The 20,738-nt window shown below is 42.1% G+C and overlaps 1 protein-coding gene across 1 annotated transcript in view; it reads left to right on the plus strand.

Moving 5' to 3' along the window:
- LOC120442970 (ultraviolet-B receptor UVR8-like) overlaps positions 1-20,738 on the plus strand; it is a 303,306-nt gene that overhangs the window by 82,176 nt on the left and 200,392 nt on the right. The window lies entirely within an intron of this gene.

Here is a 20,738-nt window from a genome sequence, read left to right on the forward strand (position 1 = left end):
GGGGATAGGAGGAGAGATAAGGAGGAAAACCCCTCCCCACATTCCAACCAGCTGATATTACTGCATAGACAAATAAGGGTGGGATAAGAGATTGAAAAATTGTGTATGTATGAGGATACGCTGATGAGAAATCATTGGCTAGTTAAACTGTCTGTGTGTACGGGAGTGCACTTGATTACATTTCTGTGCCTTTTCATTTCTTCCCAGCATATAAAGTTGTAATAAATCTTGCTGGATGCGGGTAAGACAGGTGCATGTGTTGCCGTGTGACTGAGGATCAATAAGAAGTGTGTTTATTGAATCCAGCAGTCTTTCCGTAAGGGCGGGGAAATAAACCAACTGGAATAAGCGATCAGATGTGCTTTTAAGGCTCATTACAAGCCTGTGTGGCATATAGATCTGCTTTTAAACAGGACCTTAGATTGGCTTATGCTTGAACACTGCAAATATTATACAGTATCAAGATTCAGAACCGTATTACAAAAACTTAAAATTACTTAGCTCTCTTGTTATTTATTTCCATGTTTATATGGCGATATGAATTTTTCTTTAGGGTATATGGCTTTATGGTAGGCTAATAGTGCCTGAATTGAGCAGGTTGGAATGATTTTGTTTCATTTTTCTGTCATTGTTTTCCTTTTTATTTCTTTTCTGGTAACATGAGCAGCTGTTTGACCTACAGCTTGTCATTAAAACTGAAGACAATGAGCATAAACACAAAGAAAAAAAACGTTTTTTTATCATAAATAATCAGGACAAATGTATGATCAAGGGCTGTGAATTGTACATTGTGCAAAAACTCACTGAAATAACTAATATCTGACGTTTAACCAGCAGAAACAAAGAAAATCGTGAAATACACATCAACAGTGTGGTGCTTATTCAGGCCATCAGTCGATCTTTCTATTAAGATGAGATGAGCTGTGCTTTAATGAAGCAAATTTAAATATCTAATTATTATTATGTTGTAGCTTAAAGGGGAAATCAAAACTGGTAGAATTGACCTTGCCGGGCCTGGATGTTCATATGCCATTGAAATAGCTGTATGCAAGTCTGTGCTAAGGAACAGCTAAACGCTAATACGAAGAGTGACAGCATTAAGCGATGACAGTGCACTGTGAAAAAAAGGTTTCACTTAACAGTTTGTGCCATGATTATCCTTGCTGATGGTGACACGCATAGGTTTTACTAGCATTAGATTCTGACCTCTTCCAAATTCAAAATTAGACCTCTTTAGTATTCTTTGGTAAGCTATACCAAGCTAAATCATGACTTCTTTCCTTTCTTATCTCCTCAGTGCTAACTCACCTTTTACCTGTAGCTGATTTAACCACAAATAAGACGTAAACGCACTCCCATTCTTCCCTCTCATCTTGGCTCCCTGTGTTTGCATGTAATATTTTAGGCGACTCTGGAAGGGATGACAGTTCTAACTAGGCCTATTAGGTAACCCTCAGGGTGCCCTCAGCACTGATTTGAGCACCATTAATTTTCTATTATGGAGTGCTAAAGATGTGCCCCTGCACAGTCATTCACCTGGCTTATTGAGTCTCACACACACCAATTGTGGACTTTTCCAGGGCAGTGTTGCTCAGGGTTTAGTGCGACCCCTCTAGGGAGCTAATTTATTATTTGCAGATATTGATCTGGCAGGGTAGGCCAGCCAAGCCGTGGCCGATGTTGACTCTGCTCTGGCCTGTGGCGACTTTAACCCTTTACAGATTGAAGTAGACACACACTAGATGGAGGGCCAGTCGCTTTCAGTAGAGCTTTGAATTCCTTTGCTTTTACAGTGTTTTCTTTTTTTTTTTCCGTTCTAATGACGAACTGATGGAAATTTTTTTTTTTTTTTTCAAAAAGGAAAAGATACGTTTTATCTTTCGGGTGGTGAAGCTTTAAAAAACACAAGAAAAAATGAGCAGACACATTCACACGTGCACGTACACACAGAGAGGCACACAGTGTCTGGCCTGTCCAAGGGAAATAAAATCACAGTTAAGAGGAAGGAAAACAAATTTAGAAGGTCAGACAAAACATTTATCAAGCTGTGTATGTCTGGTGGGTAAATAACAGAGGGACAGTAAAGGGCATGACTCTGAAACCAGCAGATACCTGCAACAGATCATCACACAGTCTCAAGATTCACTGCAGAAAACAGATATTTCTCTGAGGGTCGCCTTTGCAGCATTTACTAATATTCTCCTCTGTATTGCAGTTTTATTTTGAACATAAAACTGAGTTATTACAGCATACACCCATGTGACTGAAATGAAAGTTGTCATGGAGAAAGAAAGAAAAGATTGAAGCTGCATAGACATGTCTGCTTGTGGATAGATTAGAATATAGTACATACTGTACAGTACAGCCTAGCCTACACTGAATAGGAGATCTTTTTCCCTGATTCTGGGCTTCAACTAACAAAGGTTATGCATGTGCATTGTGTACATTTAAGTTGCAGTGCATTCCAGATGTGCTACTAACAGAATTTAATTTATTGTGATTATAAATAATGAAATAAACACCAAAGAAAGGGTGAGATTGAATGAAAACAAGACTTCTAAATCTGATTCGATCATAGTGTAAGAGAAAACTTTTTCTTAAAATTGGATAAATATTCATTGCATATGTTGAACAGTCCTTTTACAACTTAAGCTATATATAAAGGCTGTTTAAATAAGAAGAGTGTATAATAAGAGCAAATTGCAGCTATTAAAAATAATATAATGTCATGCAGAAATATTCCCCATCAGTCCTGTGCTATGATGTCATCGAAATGACTCGAGCCAAAAACAGACTTCTGAGGGAGATGAACAAGACAGGACATGAACATTGCATGAAATCCAATATCCAGATGTGAAATCTGTGCACACGTGCATTGCGTAGGATTGCCCTGTTTTACTTAGTTTATTTATCTATTTATGTCCTCATCGCGCATCTACTCTATTAACTTACTATCCAACACTAGTACTCACCAAACACAAACAGTCATGCCCAGGGACTAATAAGTAGAGTCCCCCAGGCCTCCTCAAGGCCTTGCAACAACCTCATTGTCACCCTGACCTGTATTTAATGCTCCCACTGAACCTCGGAGGCCAGACAGCAGTTTGCCTGTGTGTGTCTGTGTGTTTGCCTGTGTGTTTCCGAGCCAAGTAATTCACAGGAGATATAACCAAGAAAAAGAAAAAAAAAAAGAAAAAAAAGAAAAGGAAAAAGAAAACAAAAGCTGTAGATTAGAAAACCATGGGGGTGTCCTGTGATGAATGCTAGGTAGAGGGAGGGGAGCATGATGATAGATGTCCAGAAAGGAATTACGGAGGATAATAGACCACCATTTTCCTTTTATACCAGTTGTTATGATAGCGTTCGGAATAATCTTTTACGACCTAGAATAAAAAATAAAGGTCACGAAATTATCTAGAGATAAAAGTGCCTCCAACTAATCCACATTTGTCCATATTACTTCTGTAAAGACCATTTCATGGTTGACAGGCCCGTCTTTTGTTGAATTTGGCGTAACCTGAGGAGATGGTACATATTCATCTTCCATGTTTGTGTGAGTCACTGAAACAGAGGTGGAGGTCAGAGAGAAGACATCCCTGATGAGGAAACATGATGGAGTGGATTTTCCACTGTTTTGCTGAATAACCTCTGCTAATGCTGTTACACAAGTAGCAGCAATCCGCCCATTGAGCCCTGGCAGGCAGGAGGACAGAGGGAGGAAGCCACCATCTTTACAAAACATCACATACCACAGCCAAAACTCAAATGTCTGAGTGCTACTAGAAAGTGAAGTCTGTGGAGGCTCTCATCACAGCTGCTCATGCTCTGAGACCAAGAAGCACAAGTCAAGGGGAAGAAAAAGTAAAAGAAAGTGAAATACATGTAACGGGGACAAATAGGATATTACACATTATCCCTTATTTTGTAATGTCTCTGGCATATTTCTGAGCTTTTCATCAACCAGATCAGTCTGCTATGAAAGAACGGGGTAGGCTTTCCTTTTATGCTGTGTCTCTAAATATGTCATTATCAGACTCGATCTGCTCTCAGCTGCTGGAGATAAGTCCAGCATTTGGTCCAGACTGATTAAACACGAGCGGGCATGCCTAGATTGAACATAAAGAAGTGTGGAATTTTTATATCCAGCTTCTTTGACTAAAAACGGTACATGCTTTTAGTTTATCATGAAATTTTTTCATTGGATTTACATCCATTAAAGAGCTTTGGAACCTGTGCCATTACAAATTGCTCTATATGTAAAAGGAGTAAATGTGGTTCTAAAGCAACACAGTTGTCAATAAGCATCAAGCAGCCGTCGCTGACGTGCCTGCTGTCTCATCACTAATCAGGCCAATCTGTTTTAGCAGAAAATGGCCATACACAGCACAGCATTGATGAAAATGTCTTATTTCAACTCCATGGTGCCTTGAGAAGGCAAAGCAAATCAGCAAATGTTCGTGAATTTGACAGAACAAGCGTGGAAATTCTATGACAACTAGTTGGATTCGGTGAGCAGAGTGCCAGTACTTTGCATTAAGTTACACTAAGCGCTAATTGGATGCTACCTGGCTCTACATCACTAGCAGCTCTGAACAGGATCAGGATCTGGCTCTGACTAACAGCAAGCTCTCTGGTGTTCCTGGCTGATTACCCTCAGCAAAGGGAAAACCGAAACGATGATGAGAAAAAAATCCCTTCTCTTCTCTCACACAAGCCCTTGGCCCTGTTGGCACTGTGCTAGCTTTTTGATTTTTCCTGATGTCCCTGAAATTGATTTTCAGCCATGATTGCATCGCTTCTCTGAGGATAATCAAAGATTTTGAATAATTGCTGCAGTATGACTGTACAATGGGGAATGACAAGAATAGTGGCAACTTCCTCTTGCTGTCTTCTATAGAATAATTTTAGCGGAGCACTACCGTATGACTTCACAACATACCTCTGAAATGGTTCCCAGTTGTAAGCATGACACCATATGTTTGATTGGACATCCTAATAAGAACCCTGCCTAGGTTTTACAGTCGCTGACAGATACCTTTGTGTCACAGCTTTGGAAATCTGTCTTTCAAAGAAAACTATTATTTGGGTAGTCAATAAGTAATCTACAGATTTTTTTTTCTAGGCTTTCATTTGATTAGTCAAATCAGCTGTGGGGGAAAAAAAACAAACAAGAAAAGTTGATGTCCCGTTTCCTTTTTCCTGCTTAATCTTGCTGCCATCGATTTAAAAACATCCCGAGGAAGTCGTTTTGTACTGTTAGTCTTAGCTGCCTCATATGAGAGAGACATCAGCATCCTGGAGCCACCCTTTTATGCCACAGTGAAAGATGGTCTCTCATGTAACGCAGGAATGTAACCAGTGTTTGCAAGGGGAGAAACAGATTGATTATAGGGCGAGGGAAGATTAATAAGCTGCACGGGGCAGTTATGACACCCATTGTTTCACACATGCCTTGTAGAGGTGTGCCTCCCAAAATGCATCATCGTATAAAATATTGACCTAAAACATATCATTACTCTTTCTTGTGCGTGCTTGCTTTGCTCTTGGAAGGAGGTTTCTAAACAGTAATAAACTGTTCTGGCCTTTTTTTTTCTTTTTTTTTGAGAAACTGCTCTGGATTCTTGAACAAAAGCAATATATACTGTATGGTTTGTCAGAACGGACTCAGAATCTTATCATGTGCCAAGAGAGCAGAATCAGGGGCACTAGAAACAGGCGGAGGCCATATTGTCTACTGCCAACACTTAATAAAAGCCCCTGTCTCTCTGCTAGCAGTGGACTGCGAGGAGGGATCTGCCCCTGACAGAAGAGCCAGACAAATGCAAGACCTCTGGCCCTATAGTAGGAGGCTGGACGTTGGGGTTTGACGTAACCTTGAGGAATAAACTGCACGACCCCGACAACTTGTTTACTTTTTCATAAGGGCCCGTTGTTGCTTACTATGTAAGGCCGGGTGCTGAGAGTTATGACTAGAATGAAATTCCTGCGGGCGTCATGCTGTAAATGGCAGTACTCACTATTTGGTAGTATTGATTTAGTTTACAATGCTGAGCCGTTTAGAGCCTGAACTCATTTCGCACAATAACCTTGAGCTGTTGCTGACACTACTCAGTATCACACGATTACAAGTCAATAAAGTTCTCTTATATCTTAGCTCATTTGGTGGAAAGAAAAACTAAGGATTCCTGTAGATATTTTATAGGAGCAACTAAAAACATGGAGAGTTGTTTTGTCTCCTTGGGTTTGTGAGTTTAAGACTTGACAGCAAGACTAATTTACCCTGTAGGAGTTTTTTCTTTGTGTTTGTTTTTTTTCCTGGATTAAGTGGAAAAGTTGTGCCTCTACAGTTATTACCACTGTTTTCTGAATTATTTGCATCAGAAAATAACCTGAAAGTCACTTTGAAAAACAGGCCTCCTCAGGTTTCATGTAAGAAAGGCTAAAACGACAGGTTTAAAATACAAACTAAAGCATACAGAGGGACACCAGAGCAGGTAACTATAGACTGATTGTTCACGTAATCTCAAATGCAGCATTAGACAACAGCCAGCCGTGATAGTCAGTATGCAACATGTCTTTGATAAAAAAGGGGCCACTGGTAACACATAGAAACTTTTTGTAATAGACTAAGGGATAGCATTTTGGCTTTATTGGACAAAGTAAAATTGCAGCAGAAGAAAATACAACTGTTACAATCAGAGTTCTTTTAAAGTCATATAATGATAAAATAATAAAAAAAAAGATTAAACCACAACCTTCACTATCAACAGCTTTTGGATGCAGTCATGGATGGGGAAATAATACTTTGCATAACAAAAATCTTTAGCACAAAATGTTTTAAGTGCTAATGGCATTTCTGTATGAAGACTGAAGTGTATTCCAATTAGTCAAATGGCAAAGCTAGATGTTATCTAAAATTAGCTTTCATGTGAGATTTTCTACCCTTGTTTTTTCTATTACTAGCTAGAGGCATGACTTTGTTCCCCTTTCTATTTAATTTGCTGCCAACCTGTTTTATTTATTTATGTGCTTGCAGAAATTGCCTTTTGACCTTGATGATTACAAAAAGTAAGTGAATCGAAAAGGCATTGATACCCAGAATTCACTTGGCTGGTGCGCAAGGTTATTCATCTTGCTACCTCAGTGCGGTTTCAGTTTTGCAGTGGTCAGATTTTACTTCTCGCCACACTGTTTTCATTATCTTGGGAGGGCAGAGGAGAGGTTTTTGCCAGTGCCCTTATAAACTTCCATTTCCAATTCAGTACACCAGCTCATAGATGCCCCCCCTCCTACACACACACACACACACACACACACTGCACCATCTGCAACAGAGACACTGACACTGAGAATGTTCATAACATGAGAAAAAAGTGACCATTTCTGCGCTTTACAGAAGCCTGGATGATAGAAAGCATGACACTGCCACAGTTTTGTGGCGGAACGATCACAGAGCGAGAATATTCGCAGAATTTGGAATTCTCTCTCTTGGTCCAGGATCAAGGCATTGTGTAACAGAGGTGATGTTCACCCTCAAAAGATCCATTTTGAATAACAAAAAACCAATGTGTATGCATTTACAAAGTCATTCAGGGACTTTATCCATGAAAACTGAAGATCATCTTCTTGTTCACCTCCAGGGTGTGTTCAGCACTGCTTCTATTTTTTAAATCACTCCCTGAAGTCTCTTTATGAGTATTGGCGCTGTGTACTCTGCAGTTTCAGTGCGGACCTCAAACTTGTGTGGCGACATCAACTTCTGTTTGAAACTCACACAAATTTAATGTGGAGGATCATCGCAGGTGACAAGAGCTGGATCTTCAGCAAAACATATTTCAGTAGTTTTTATTCGGCAAATCCACAATTTCCAAGCTTGGTGAGACTGCAAGCGTATTTGCACAATTTGTGCACTTTATTTTTGGCTACTGATACTTCCATAAAAATATATATATTTACTGTTATTTAACACTTTTAATATTTGGAGACATATATTTTTAACAAGATAAAAAATCAATTGTGTATTCTGCGAACTGCCTTAAATGTGTGAAAAGTATAGTGAAGGAAAGAGAAGCAAGGAAGCTGTAGGGTGAGAAATAAAAGAGAAGCTCATTTGGGCTCTCCAGGATTTCAGTGTTTTCTCTGTTGCCCTTTCAAGCTTAGAGAGGCCCGGTGGGGGCTGGTGTGTGAGTCTGGAGTGCAGGGAGCACGGGGCACTGTGTAGGCCGAGGCTCAGCATCTGCCAGCCCAGACTGTCCGTGGTTTGTTCCATTTCCAGCACATTCTTATGTAATTATCTGTGATAAACTCCTCTGCAGTCAAGCCACAAATCCACATGTCAGAGGCCTGGCTTACTCAACAGCTCTGAGAAAGCCACATGCACACAAGGCCTTGAAGACGCATGAAAACGCACACACACACACGCACACATTTATAGATACAGACAAATGTGCATTTTCACACACCTACTCACTCTTAGAGTCACACAAACAAAAGTTTGTGCTGCAGTGACAAGTGGGTTTTGTGTTTTCGAGCCAGAGGATGGAGGGTATAATCCTGGTTTCCAGATTGACACTCAGCAGAGTTCAGCAGACTTCAGGGGTTCCTGTCATGCCCAGCACTTCCGCCTCCAAGTTCTAAGTTACTCTGAGCGCTAAGTTCCCGAAAGTCCCCATGACAAATAACCTGCTGATATACTCCACTTCACCAGAATCAGCGCTACGAGAAGTCCTGCCTCTACTTTCTGGCTGTGTCAAAGCTTGTCACAGCTTATCAGACAGAAGTGAGGGGTTATTTTGTTCAGTATTTCATGACCCTCTCTTGTTTCTTTCCTAACACTTACCTTGGAAATGTTGTTTATACCATTATAATTAGCCATCCGTGCATGCACATTCTTAAGATAATCATATTTTGTACCATATTTTGCTACAAATTGGGACACAAAAATGAAGAACAATGGCCTGGTTTTGAGTTCAAAGAAATAATAACCATATTATTCTCTTGCCATGTTTTTTTACAAGGGTTCTTGGATCTTCGTTTTGCTGTGTATTATCTTGTCTGATGCCAGCAGAACAGGGGCAGGGGATGACAATGGAGTGGTGTACTGCGGAAGAGTGAAGCCTGTGCCAGCAGGATAAGAGAGAGAGTGAAAAACAGAAGAGGGTGGGGGTTTCATTAGCATAACTAGCGGGATGCCCAGAACCTTTCTGGAGTGGCATGTTTACGGCACCACGCTTGGCAAGAGCACACTCATTTTATAGGGTTTATTAAGGAGACAAGGGGAGACACAAGCAGGATTTGGGATATTGTCGGCATGTGTGCGTTTGTCCTTGCATGCATGTGTATGCGGGCGAGCGAGCATCTACTTTTATTCGTCTGTTTGCTTGTTTTGTTTGCATGTGTGGGGTCCGAGAAGAGGTGCACGCTTGGTTTCAGGGGCTGCGTGGCAGCATCTAGCCCAACTACTTTTACATGTTTGTATTTTGGCTTAAGTGCCCTTTAAAGGCAATGAAATAGAAAGTGCATTCATAAGCCAATCCTCAAGAATGATCCCATTTCAGAGGAGCAAAGAATGGGGCTCTTTGTTGTGCTCTGGCTCCTTTCATCTCTCTTAGGTCATTTTCACAGAGCAAACAGGGAGACTCATTATCAACCTGCACCTGAGAGGTCAGAACCTGAACTCTCCCCCCTTTCCTCTCTCCCCGAACGCCCTCCTCCCCCTTCCCACCCAAGCCGTGCTGCCGCTCACTGCTACCCTGGTCCGCACTCGGGTTTATTAGCGCAGAACATCTTTTCCAGTGACTGAGCTTGCCCTTATTGTCTACAGCGGTCAGGGTCAAGTCAAGGGCGCTCAGCCTAGATTGGAATCATTTGTCACATGGTCCCGGACTGGAGCTGATTTCAGCAGAGGCCAGGGTGAGGTACACAGCGATTCCAACACCACCTCTGACACGGGGAGCAGGGGAGGGCAGCCACCGGACTACGCAGATGGCCTCAACATATTACACAGCCACTGCTTGCCAACAAAAGAACCGCTCCTTTTTTTTTTTTTTTTTTTTTTTTTTTTTTTTGCTTTCTAATATAAGAGGAATGAATTGGGAGAATGGATTGGGAACATATTAATTGAACATGCTCTTTGAATAGTACGGACATATGCCTCTAAGCGTTTAGGTGTTGCTGGCACCTCCCTCTGACAGTTCAAAAATTCCTTAATGAGTGACTGTGGTAATGACTGCATCTTTTAAGTCAAACAACAACAACAAAAAAACAATTTTTAATTAAAAAAAAAAGAAAAAGTAAGACATTTATGCAGAGAACTTATCGTTTTGCTGTGCAAAGTGTTGCAATTTGATGCAGTAGCTTGGGGAAGCTTTTTTTTTTTTCCTTTTTTTTGCCCCTTCCACCTTCTTCCTCTCTTCATGGTCAGCAGGAGCTTGCATGAACAATGGATCGTGCTGAGGTAGCATGTGGAAAATTACTTTAATACACCATATAGAATGGCTTATTGCTTTGGTCAATAGGACTGCAGTGAAGATGTTGTAGACTGCCGCTTGGGAAGGTTAGACCTGTCAAAGGGCCACAGTGACTGATACCCAGACCCTGCTTATGAGGTCTGTGCACATGTGCGTATGTGTGCTGGTGGGAGAGGGAGGGAGTCTGACAAGCAAAGTTATAAAGGTTACATATGACACACACCTTGCCATTAAGCCTTAGATTAGTCTATATTTTTTCTTACTTTTACATTTAAGACTGTGTCGGACATGGCATACCATTAAGTTAGCACTAAAGCTGCTAAGCAGTAAAATATCTAACATAATAAATATAAAAACCCCTGAATCAAATAAGCAGTATGTTTTTAGCAACTTGCAAAAGCAAAAAAAGTGAAAATACAGGGGGGAGAAAAACAAGGGGAAATGAAAGATTGAGCATCAGGCAATTTTAGCTTGTTTTCCCTCAGAGAGGGCAAGTGTGGAGGTGAAGGTCACAGAGACTAAGCACACAGCTCATAAACAGCACAGCTGGAGGAATCATTGAAATATAGCCCTTTGTTTTCTTGGGGCCGTAATTGGCCCAGGAGCCTTCTTCCCCTTCCCGCTCTCTCTCTTTCTCTGTGCTTCTCGTTTTCTCTGCACGTGTTTTGCACCAGCGTAGTGCAGTTTAGAGACCTAGTTGGCAAAGGCTAATGACTTTGGGGTTAAAGGGCACACCTGCGGTCACGGAAACAATACACATTACAATAAATACAGAAAAAACATAAACATACTGGGAAATAACAGTCACAGGCATATCTCCCACCACCAGGTTTTTGGGGGTTCTTTTGGTTAGTCGAAACTTAATACAGGCAAAATACTGTTATATTTTTATAATTCTCTCTCTATGTTGAGCAATTATTATTTTTCCACATTAAAATAATTGAAGTCCAAGAGCAGGTTGTGTTTTACCACCAAACCAGATGCAAACCATGTGCTAATTTCAGTAGTGTCAAAAGTCAACTATATTTTATTTTAAAAAGTTTCTGTCTCCAAAAATAACACAGTGATTGTTTCCAATGATATGTAAAGCAGTTAAAATCTTATAATTGGTACCCTTTTCAATTACCTCAGCCAATGGTTTACTTATCTCTTCTTTTTTTCTTTGGAAGGAATAACATGATGGTGCGTTTAAATTAGCCCTTTCCTAACTTTCATACTGGTCAGCTTTCAATGGTTTCAGTAGTGCACAGTGCTATTTTATATACACATGCCCAGGTAATCTCATAAAACTTTAGCTAACAGGCAGTTGATATTACAGTTAATTTCACACGTGACTTTTTATCACACACATATATAATTTCCGGTTTGAAATCTAACCTTCAAGTTATCAAGAACAACCAGACCGCTGACGAGTCTTTCTATTATTAAATCAGAGCATATGAAAAATATAAAAAATATTTTCTTACAAGCCTATCAATTTTAATAATTTAAAGCAGATCTTTATTTTTGTTATTAAATACAGTCACAGCGTGCTTACTTCCATTAAGATGGAACACCTCTTGAGGCTTTACCTCTGGAAGACGGCTGTCGCTCCTCCTAACTGGAGGCCTGAAATATCTGAGTAGAGAGGAGAAAAACAGTATCAGATCCAGCCTGAGATAGCAGGGCTTTGCCGTATAATTACCATGTTAACCCAGATGATTCTCTCTGATCTCTGCAAACATCAGGGCGCAGGCCCCGCCAGGCCGGCTTAGGCACTGATCTGTCACAGTGCACTGTGGGACACTGGATGTATGTTAACTTGTTGGCAATAGGACCTTTGGTGTGATCTGCATATGTTTTATTTTAAACCCCTCGTGTGTTCTAGCGCACACAGTGCACAGACGCATGCATTTTCAAACCACAGAAGTGAAAATTTAAAAAAAAAATGCAAATATGTGTAAGCAATTTCTGTATAAATAGTTCAACCTTGTTTCCTTGTTCCAATTTTATTGTTTGTGCATACTCATAATTTTTTTTACCTCTACGACTGCATAAAATGTTTACATTTATGTTAAATTTCAAATGTTTTGTTTTTAAATCCCCCCCATCCCCCCACTGGTTTTGTTAATTTTTTTTTATTGTACACTTAAACTTTGGTTTTAAATCTAAACCAAACAGTAGGGATATATGTGAGATCTGAGAGTGTTTCCTTCATTGAGTATTATCCTCTTGAATGTGAGTTGAGATTCGTCTTTGGTTGCTTGCTTCCTAAGCCTTATTGATCTGTGGGCGTTTTTTTTCTCTCCCCCATTCTCTAAAGTCACTAAGCTTGCATCAATTCATCTTAATCTGTTTGCTCCTTAAACCCGGAACAAGGCACGTCTTGTTCCTGGTTGTAGGAGTCTCTCGGCTGGCTTCCCTCACATCCTTCCTAGCCGGGTTTCTCCTGGGTGGCAACAAGAGGCTTTTCATATTGAATCAAGTGTTATTGAGTTCCCCCACACACCTCTTATATTCCCCCCTCTTCTTCATTCTCTCCATCTTTTTTCTCTCTCCTCCATCCGCTTTTAACAAAGCATTCCTTTAATGACTGTGGGATTACGGGCCAACCTTTTGCAGCCAGTCTGTGGACTAGCCTGTAATCTGACCTCATTACATCCCCTGTGACAAACTCTTGGGTCACCACAGAGTTGACAACACCTTATCCTTCTGAGAAGGGAAACCGCACACAAGCTCCCCCCGCCTCCACCCTGAGATAACTCTCAGTCACCTAAGTCATGCGTCTAGCCAGAACACCCTTTCCTCTCCACCATACCTGTCCACCAAAGCGTAGGATCCCTTGATCCTGTTTCCTTCCCCGTGCTTCTTCTCCATTACACCACAGCCAAGATGAATGGTTGTTTGTGGGAGCAGATGAAAACACAATTGTGCGAGTCCGGGCATGGTGGTGTCACTGATAAATGTGGAAGGGACAACTTGTACCACAGGCTCCTAATTTTCTGCCACAGGGGGAGTAGAGGAGCAGGCCTGTTCTGGATTATTATACAGCCACATCTCTACCCATATTTTGTGTCTCTCCTTTCTTCTCTGACCTTCCATGCTATAAGGCAGACACAAGTTGCACAAGTTCTGGTGGTAGATACTCCTTAGATTTTACTTTGCACTATTCAATTTTGGGTAATTTTTCCCATCTTTTCTGTACAGCCTTCTGTGGCCTCAGTGGTCCTGCAAGCTTCCCGTCTTCCCTCTCTGTGTCTCACTTGCTTTTACTCTCTCTCCTTCTCTCTATATGCCTTTCTTACCTCAGCCCATTGCCATCTCCATCCCTTCTTTTCCCCTGCATGTGTGCCTTCATCCCACCAGTTTTTGACGGGCAGGTGTTGACAGTGAGTTGGCATGTTGTCTGGCCTTCTGTGCAGGATTGCGTTGTGGCTGCACTGTGCTTGAGAGGACAAGGGAGGCCAAGGTATGTCCATTACATCACCCCATCAAGACTGATTGGGCTCTGGACGGGGGTCCGTGCATGCTCATAAGTGGTTGGCGTGGTCCAGCCCATATGCCTTTAATATAGGAGCAGATGTGGAGCACAGACCCCGAGCTCTCACACCCTGTAGCCCCTCCCTCTGCCCCTCTGCCCTCCACACTGACTACATCCTGGGCCATGCTAAGCAAGCTCCTAGTTAAACAGGTTTAACTGAAACTAACTGGCACACTAAGATGGTTGGGTGGAGATTATTTTTTATTTTAAATTGCCTCCCTCCTGAATTGTTTCTGTTTTGTTCTGCTCAGACAAAAAGAGAGTGAGGCAAACATTGAGTCGAGGCGATGACATAAAAGTGATTTGTTGGCAGATAATACCAAACTCATATATCTTCATCTTGGGACATGGTCTCTTTAACAGGCCAAATGGACCAAAACAGGTTTATTTAAGTGTGTCAGTTGATATCTCATCACTTATCAACTGTTCTTGGCATATTTTATAGACATTAATACTATGTGTTGTCAAAATAAACATCACGGGCTTAAAGGGTGCTGCCTGTTCAAATATGTCTTTCTGGAACAATAGCGATGGAGCCAGGTTTCCTAGAGAATTATTAATGCCATGCCCCATTCTTTACTGTGGGCTTGTCTGTGTAGGAGTCTGTGGGTGGGGAGCTGATGAGAGATGGTATTCCATGTCCATGTAGCAATTTGTTGAAACAGTGGTGAGTAGGGAAAGGGACTGTGCCATATACCAGCCAGGGAAATCCCATATTTAAACCATTTTATATGAGGTTCAGATGAGCCAAGGCCCAAATCCTGGTGACTGCGGTTTGTCAGAGAGATGTTGTACCTCCAATTGATGTCACTAAGCAAATAGCCCTGTCTGTCTAGTCACTCTCAAGACTGGGTTTGTTTAGTTTGTCATCATATTCTAGCTTTTTCAGGTCTGCTGGGTTAAAGCACTATCAAGTAGTAGTGCAGGAAAATTTGAAAAAAGGTGGGCAGAAAGACAAATAAAGGCACTAGTGGGGGAATGAATGGGTGTAGACGCACAGGAACTACAGAAACAAAATGAGGGATGGAAGAGGAGAGTGACACTATATGATGGTAGAGGAGCAATGGACAGGAAGCTGCAGGGGTTGACTCATATCTCCTCAATTGCATCTCCATCCTGTTAGCTGTGCCAGAGCAGCGCAGATACAGCCAATCAGGTCTCGAGGTCTCTGGCAGGTATTTCCTGGAGAGGGATTACCAACCCCTCCTATTGGGTGGGACAAGGCCTCCTGGTCTGAATTCATCAGCGACACGGCCTACGAGATGTAGGAGGCAGGTTAATAGACACTCATCAGACATCTGCCGCTGGGTTACCGTCCAATAATCTTTTCCCTCGATCCGCTGCCAGCAATTGATGACCACATTTTCCCCCCTAAACCCCTCAGCTGCCCTCCCTCTTTCTCACTCTCTCCCTCCCCTCCTGTCTGTTCTTCCCAACCTCTATTCTGTTACACAGAGACAAACGTACTCTTAGAAATGTCTGTGTCTGTGGGTAGAGGCACTCACACATACACGCTTTCAACTTCCAACCCTCAACACTCGTGTCTCTCACCCCTTATACTCCTGTGATGGCAGCAGATTTTTTCAATTTGGAGGGCCACTTCTGTTAGAGTCTGGTGACAGATTTTGGAGCCCAGTGGTGGCTCAGTGTGACTGTGTGATGAAAAGTCTGCTGTCATACAAGAGCTAAGTGTACGCCTCCCTTCTAAAAAAGCATGGCCTGCAATCCCCCTGGTTCAAAACCACTTCCTGCTCACGCCACCAATGAGGAATGACAATCTCTGGCATTTTTCTCTCTTACTCATTCTAAATTTTCTTGTTCTTCTGGTCTTGTGGTCTGTGTCTCTTGCTCTTATTCTCACACTCTCTGTTTGTGACAGCAACAGTTAACTCCACTTTCACAGGTTTTCATGGTTATTCTCGCACCCTAACAAAGCCTGTCTTTGCTATGGCTGACGTGGCTTTTTTATTTATTTCTTTATTTTTTTAATTGCCCTGAATTTGCACTAATTGTATGCTTTTATTCATCAGTCCTCCTTCCATCTTAAATGTTTCCCATGCCTCTTTTTACACATAATGCCTCTCCTAATGACTGAAACCACCTAAACGCCAGTGAAAATTGTGTGCCTCTCCTCTCGTATTGACTGTTTTCTCAACCGGGTTCAGAGGGCAAGTAGAGAGTGAAGCTCCTTCTCTGCCAGGTTATTTATGACTTTTCCTCCCCAAAGTTATTTTTCTTTCTGTGATTGTGGAGTGGTGTGTTAACTCCGACGTGTCAGGAGATTACTCAGCTGGCCGTCAAGTGCACATGGTCAATTTGCCATGATGAGAGAGGCTCGATCACACGGGCCCTGGAATCTCTTTGTGGAATCTCTTGGGGTGGGAGGGGGCGGCAAGTCCGAACACACACACGCACACAAATGCATCGGACGCCAATGTGGTAGTCATTTCAAGCGCCAAAATCAAATGGAGGTTCAATTGTTTCCACATTTCTTAAGATAACATTATGAGAGGGAGAGAGTTTGGAGGGCCAGGGCAATCAAATATGTTCTGTTTTGGTGAGGTTTCTATGGTAGAAGAAATAATGGGGTCAGAGGATGAAAGGTGAGACATGTGTAAGAACAGTTCCTCGGTTCAACTGTAGGACAGTGTCACTTGTTTCTGACTTCTCCACATGCGCACAGGTTATTTCTGCTAAGGGCAGCCTGTTAGAAATGCCCTATGGCCATTTTCTCTCTGCAATTAGTGCATTTGTGCCTAATAACTCTGGGAATTACAAAAAAATGGGGGAAAGGGGTCAGTAATGAAAACTTTAGTGCACCAAACACATGTTGGAATAGTTTACATCTTAAAGGTTTTTTCAGTGACTTAATAATGTGGATCTAAATACTTGAATATTAAGGGATCACTGTCTTTAGTTTGGTCTTTTTCATTGAACCGTTAAGTTGTACACCGAAGAAAATACGCTGAAGTCTTCTGATGTATGAGAAGGGAGGAGTTAGGAGCAAAAGAGTTATTCATAACTGCTGATCCTTTTTGTGCGAGGCATCAACACGCGAGGGGCGTGTTGAATGCAGGCTGGTACTCGCGTCGAGGTCTCAGAGGGAATTTGCGACTTGTAGAATGGGCAAAGGGGCGTTTCCTCTGTTCACACTTGAGCTCTGCCCAGCCATGCTGAACCCCCCGGCCTTCATCTCCACACTAGGCCATCATCCCATCTCGCCCAGCGACAGAGTAATGAAGTGGGAACCATTACGGTCACCGTGGCTAATACTGGGTTAATGGAATTCTGATAGAGGACCAGCACACATCCGCCCATTAAAATGGGCTAAAACAGTTAGGATGCCGTTATGAACTGGGAAGGCTTAACCTTGGGAGCTTTACTTTGGAAATTCAGGGATTGCCTTCCTTTTTGTGGGCGACACATCACTCAGTCAGGGTTTTTATTCATCACAATTTTTTGCTTGTGTGCACACTTTCTGGTAACTGTGAATGTAGCTGTAAATATAGAAATATAAATGTGACAGTTCAGTGTAAAGTTTCCAAAGTTCAGAAGTCATTTTCTTTTTGCATACCTAGAAAAGTGCGTAAGCTTGCTAACAAGCATGTTTTCTGTAAGGCTGCTGTAATTTGCTCTTGGTCACAGCCTTCTTGAGCCTGGACTTTTTGTCACAGTGGATCTCCTTCTGATCCCCAGAAGTGAAATTCCTTCAGTCAGCAGTCAGCACTTTACTACACAGTAGCTTGCTACTGCAGAAATCCACAAGCCAAGAGATTTTGAGTTGCAGAGCCGCCATATTTAAGGCTTCTGATACATTCCATGTAGCATCCTCTGCCTTGACCACATGATTTGTAACACTCCTGACTCCTGATGCCAAGAACTGCCTCCGACTTCTGACGTCTGCCATCTTTAAATGCTTTATACAGTGCCGCAGTCCCTCAAATTTCTTTTTTTCCCCCGTTTGTCTTCTTTCATACAGTCTCTCTTTTCCTTTTTCTTTCATTTCCTTTTTCCCTTTGTGTCCCTACTCAGCGATGGCTTACAGCTGAAGCTGATTCAGGCATGGAAGGGATCAGATGATTTCAGCTGGAAAAACTGCATTCTTTTTGCATATTGCTTTGAACCTTGCCGTTATCCAGTTGCCTGTTTTACAGTAATACCCTTAAAAAGAATAGAGTAGGATGGAGAAACCTTTGCACAGTCTCTGCCTGGTCCAAAAGCACTTAATTTCAAAATCTCTATACAGTATTGGGATGGCAACCAGAAAAAGAGAATAGATTGGATTTGCTTTGGTATTGTCTGGCTCATAAAATGGTATTTCCAAACAAAAAAAAAAAAAAACACACATCCAAAAACTAACATTTATTCATTCATTTATAAAACATGTTTTTGCTGGCTGTTTGATCAGCGGGTATTTCTTGCTGAAATTAGAACATTTTAAAATTGGACATATGTGAAGATAATACCTTTATTGTGATAACATGTCGTACATGATGACGGTACTTTATATCATGTGTTGCTGTGTTTTGGACAAGGCCGAGGTGAATACAGGGTGTATCCCCTTTGAGGTCCCAAGAGGTTCCAGGGTGATCAAGAATGGGTGATGGGCGTTTCTCCTCGTTCACACTTGATCTCTGCCCAGCCATGCTGAACCTCTCGGCCTTCCTCTCTTCCCAGGGTCATCATCTCCACCTCCATCTCCCACCGCAGAGTAATGGAGTGGGGAACATTAGGGTCACGGTGGCTAATACAGGGCTAATGGCGATCAAACAGACGCCCAGCCCACCTCTACCTATTAAGCAGGCAAATAAATGGAAGACCGTTAAAGGAAACTAGGCAGGGAGAGTCCAAGCACCAGTGGTTTTACTGCTCTGCGAGCTGCTTGTCAAATATAATAATGTTTTAGTCCTACTACTAATCTTTACGTTACTACAGTTGGAGGTATTTAAACATTTAGATGTTTATAAATAGATTTCCTCTCCTTTAATTTAAAAATTTTAAAGCTTTCTTAAGTAAGTTTGAGACCTTTATTAATTTCTTGTGTCCACAAATTTAGTTTAGCTGACATAACTGGATATCTATGTAGCTGTTTTGAATTTTAAATTAGGTCATGCGTATGCCTTTACGTTCACTTTTCTCCACTTTACCCACCCCGTTCCTGCCTGTCTGCATCGCTTCCTGGTCAGTAACTATAGGAGGAAGGCCATTATTCGAGATAGAGGTGTTAGCCGTGCTGGGCCAACCTGTATCGATCGCTTGTGAACGAACGCTGAGCGGGGGAGAAGGACTATTTGCTTTTAAGTTCAATGGCTCTCCACTGCTGTTAGTGTTGCAGCCACAGGAGCAATCGATATCTGGACAGGGACCCGTGTCAAGAGACACGCTCCCCATTTAGAAACATCATAATACTGTGCTGATGCTGTTACCCCACACCCAGAGCTTGTGTTTTGATTTTTTTTTTCTTTTTACCTTCTCCCTTCAGACTTGGTTTCGGTTTTTCATGTGCCCCTTTGCACCTTACAAGCCGCTTTTTTATTTTATTCTGTAGGCTGGGTTTTAGCATGGCGGGCTGGAATCGGTGTGAATTGTAATTAGAGATGATACACATGGCTGGAAGGGAGAGATAGAGAGAAAACACTGAGCTGAATAAAAGGCAAACAGTCATTTGCAGCAAAGGTAGGTGTCACAAGGTAACTGATTATGTAAAGAACACAGTGAAGGTTTTCAGCGGTGTGCATGTGTGTGTGTGTGTGTGTGTGTGTGTATTTGTGAGCGTATGCACTTCCGCTTCTCTTTTTTGCCTATGAAATAAAAAATATATAATAAAATGCGCTCATTGAATTTCTTGGCTGTGGTTCAAGTGCTGAAGGGAAAGAAAGAAAAGGGCGCGATTGTTTCTAGTTCAAGGTGTGTAATGCACAGAGGCGTACATACATAATGCGGTATTGTCAGGGGGTTAGTGTGAGGATATTAATGCCCTGGTTTGTCCAATGCTTTTTGGTGCAGTGTTGCTCCCTGAAGGGAACACTGAGAGTAGGCTGCTCTAACTACTCTACCCCCTCCATACCCTCTTCCCCCAAGGCCCTGACTAGAGGTCACTCTGTTTAGCACAAGACGAAGACCATTTTTACCATGATGTACCAAATCCTCTCCTTTCCTCTCCTCTCCTCTCCTCTCATGGTAAACATAACTGGCCCGCCTTGCCTCATTGTGTCCCGAGTGTTCACCCTCTTTTTAAACCTTCTCAGTTTCTCAGCTCATCCCAGTGTGTAATCCCCTTCTACCCATATGCATATGCATAGCTACTCTATGGCTGTGCATACATTAGCATCAGACTCCCCCTTTGCTGCCACCCACCCCCCCCACCAGCACTTCTACCTCTGCCAATACCCCCCACCTCCCACCCCCACCCCTCCATAGCCTCCCAATGAACCTGTTTATGTTTGAACATTTTCTCTGGCATTTGAACTCGTCCCATCGATTTCTTTATGGCAAGAGGTTGTGAGGCAGTTCCTTAAAGGGGTTGAAATCGACCATCTAAATATTTGACTAAGAGGTCACTGAGATCGCGTCCAAGCCCGAGCGAGAAATTCAGGCGGAGACGCAGTGTGAAAGAAAAGGGGAAGTAGCCGAGCATCTCCGACAGGAAGAGGCTGGAGGGAAGATGCAGCCGGAGGAGGAGTACTGCAGCAGGATGCAGAGAGGAGAAGAGAAGCTAGAGAGACGCTGCAATACTGAATATTGATTGC

This window comes from Oreochromis aureus, linkage group 12 (assembly GCF_013358895.1).
Source record: "Oreochromis aureus strain Israel breed Guangdong linkage group 12, ZZ_aureus, whole genome shotgun sequence".
In the NCBI taxonomy this organism is placed as follows: Eukaryota; Metazoa; Chordata; class Actinopteri; order Cichliformes; family Cichlidae; genus Oreochromis; species Oreochromis aureus.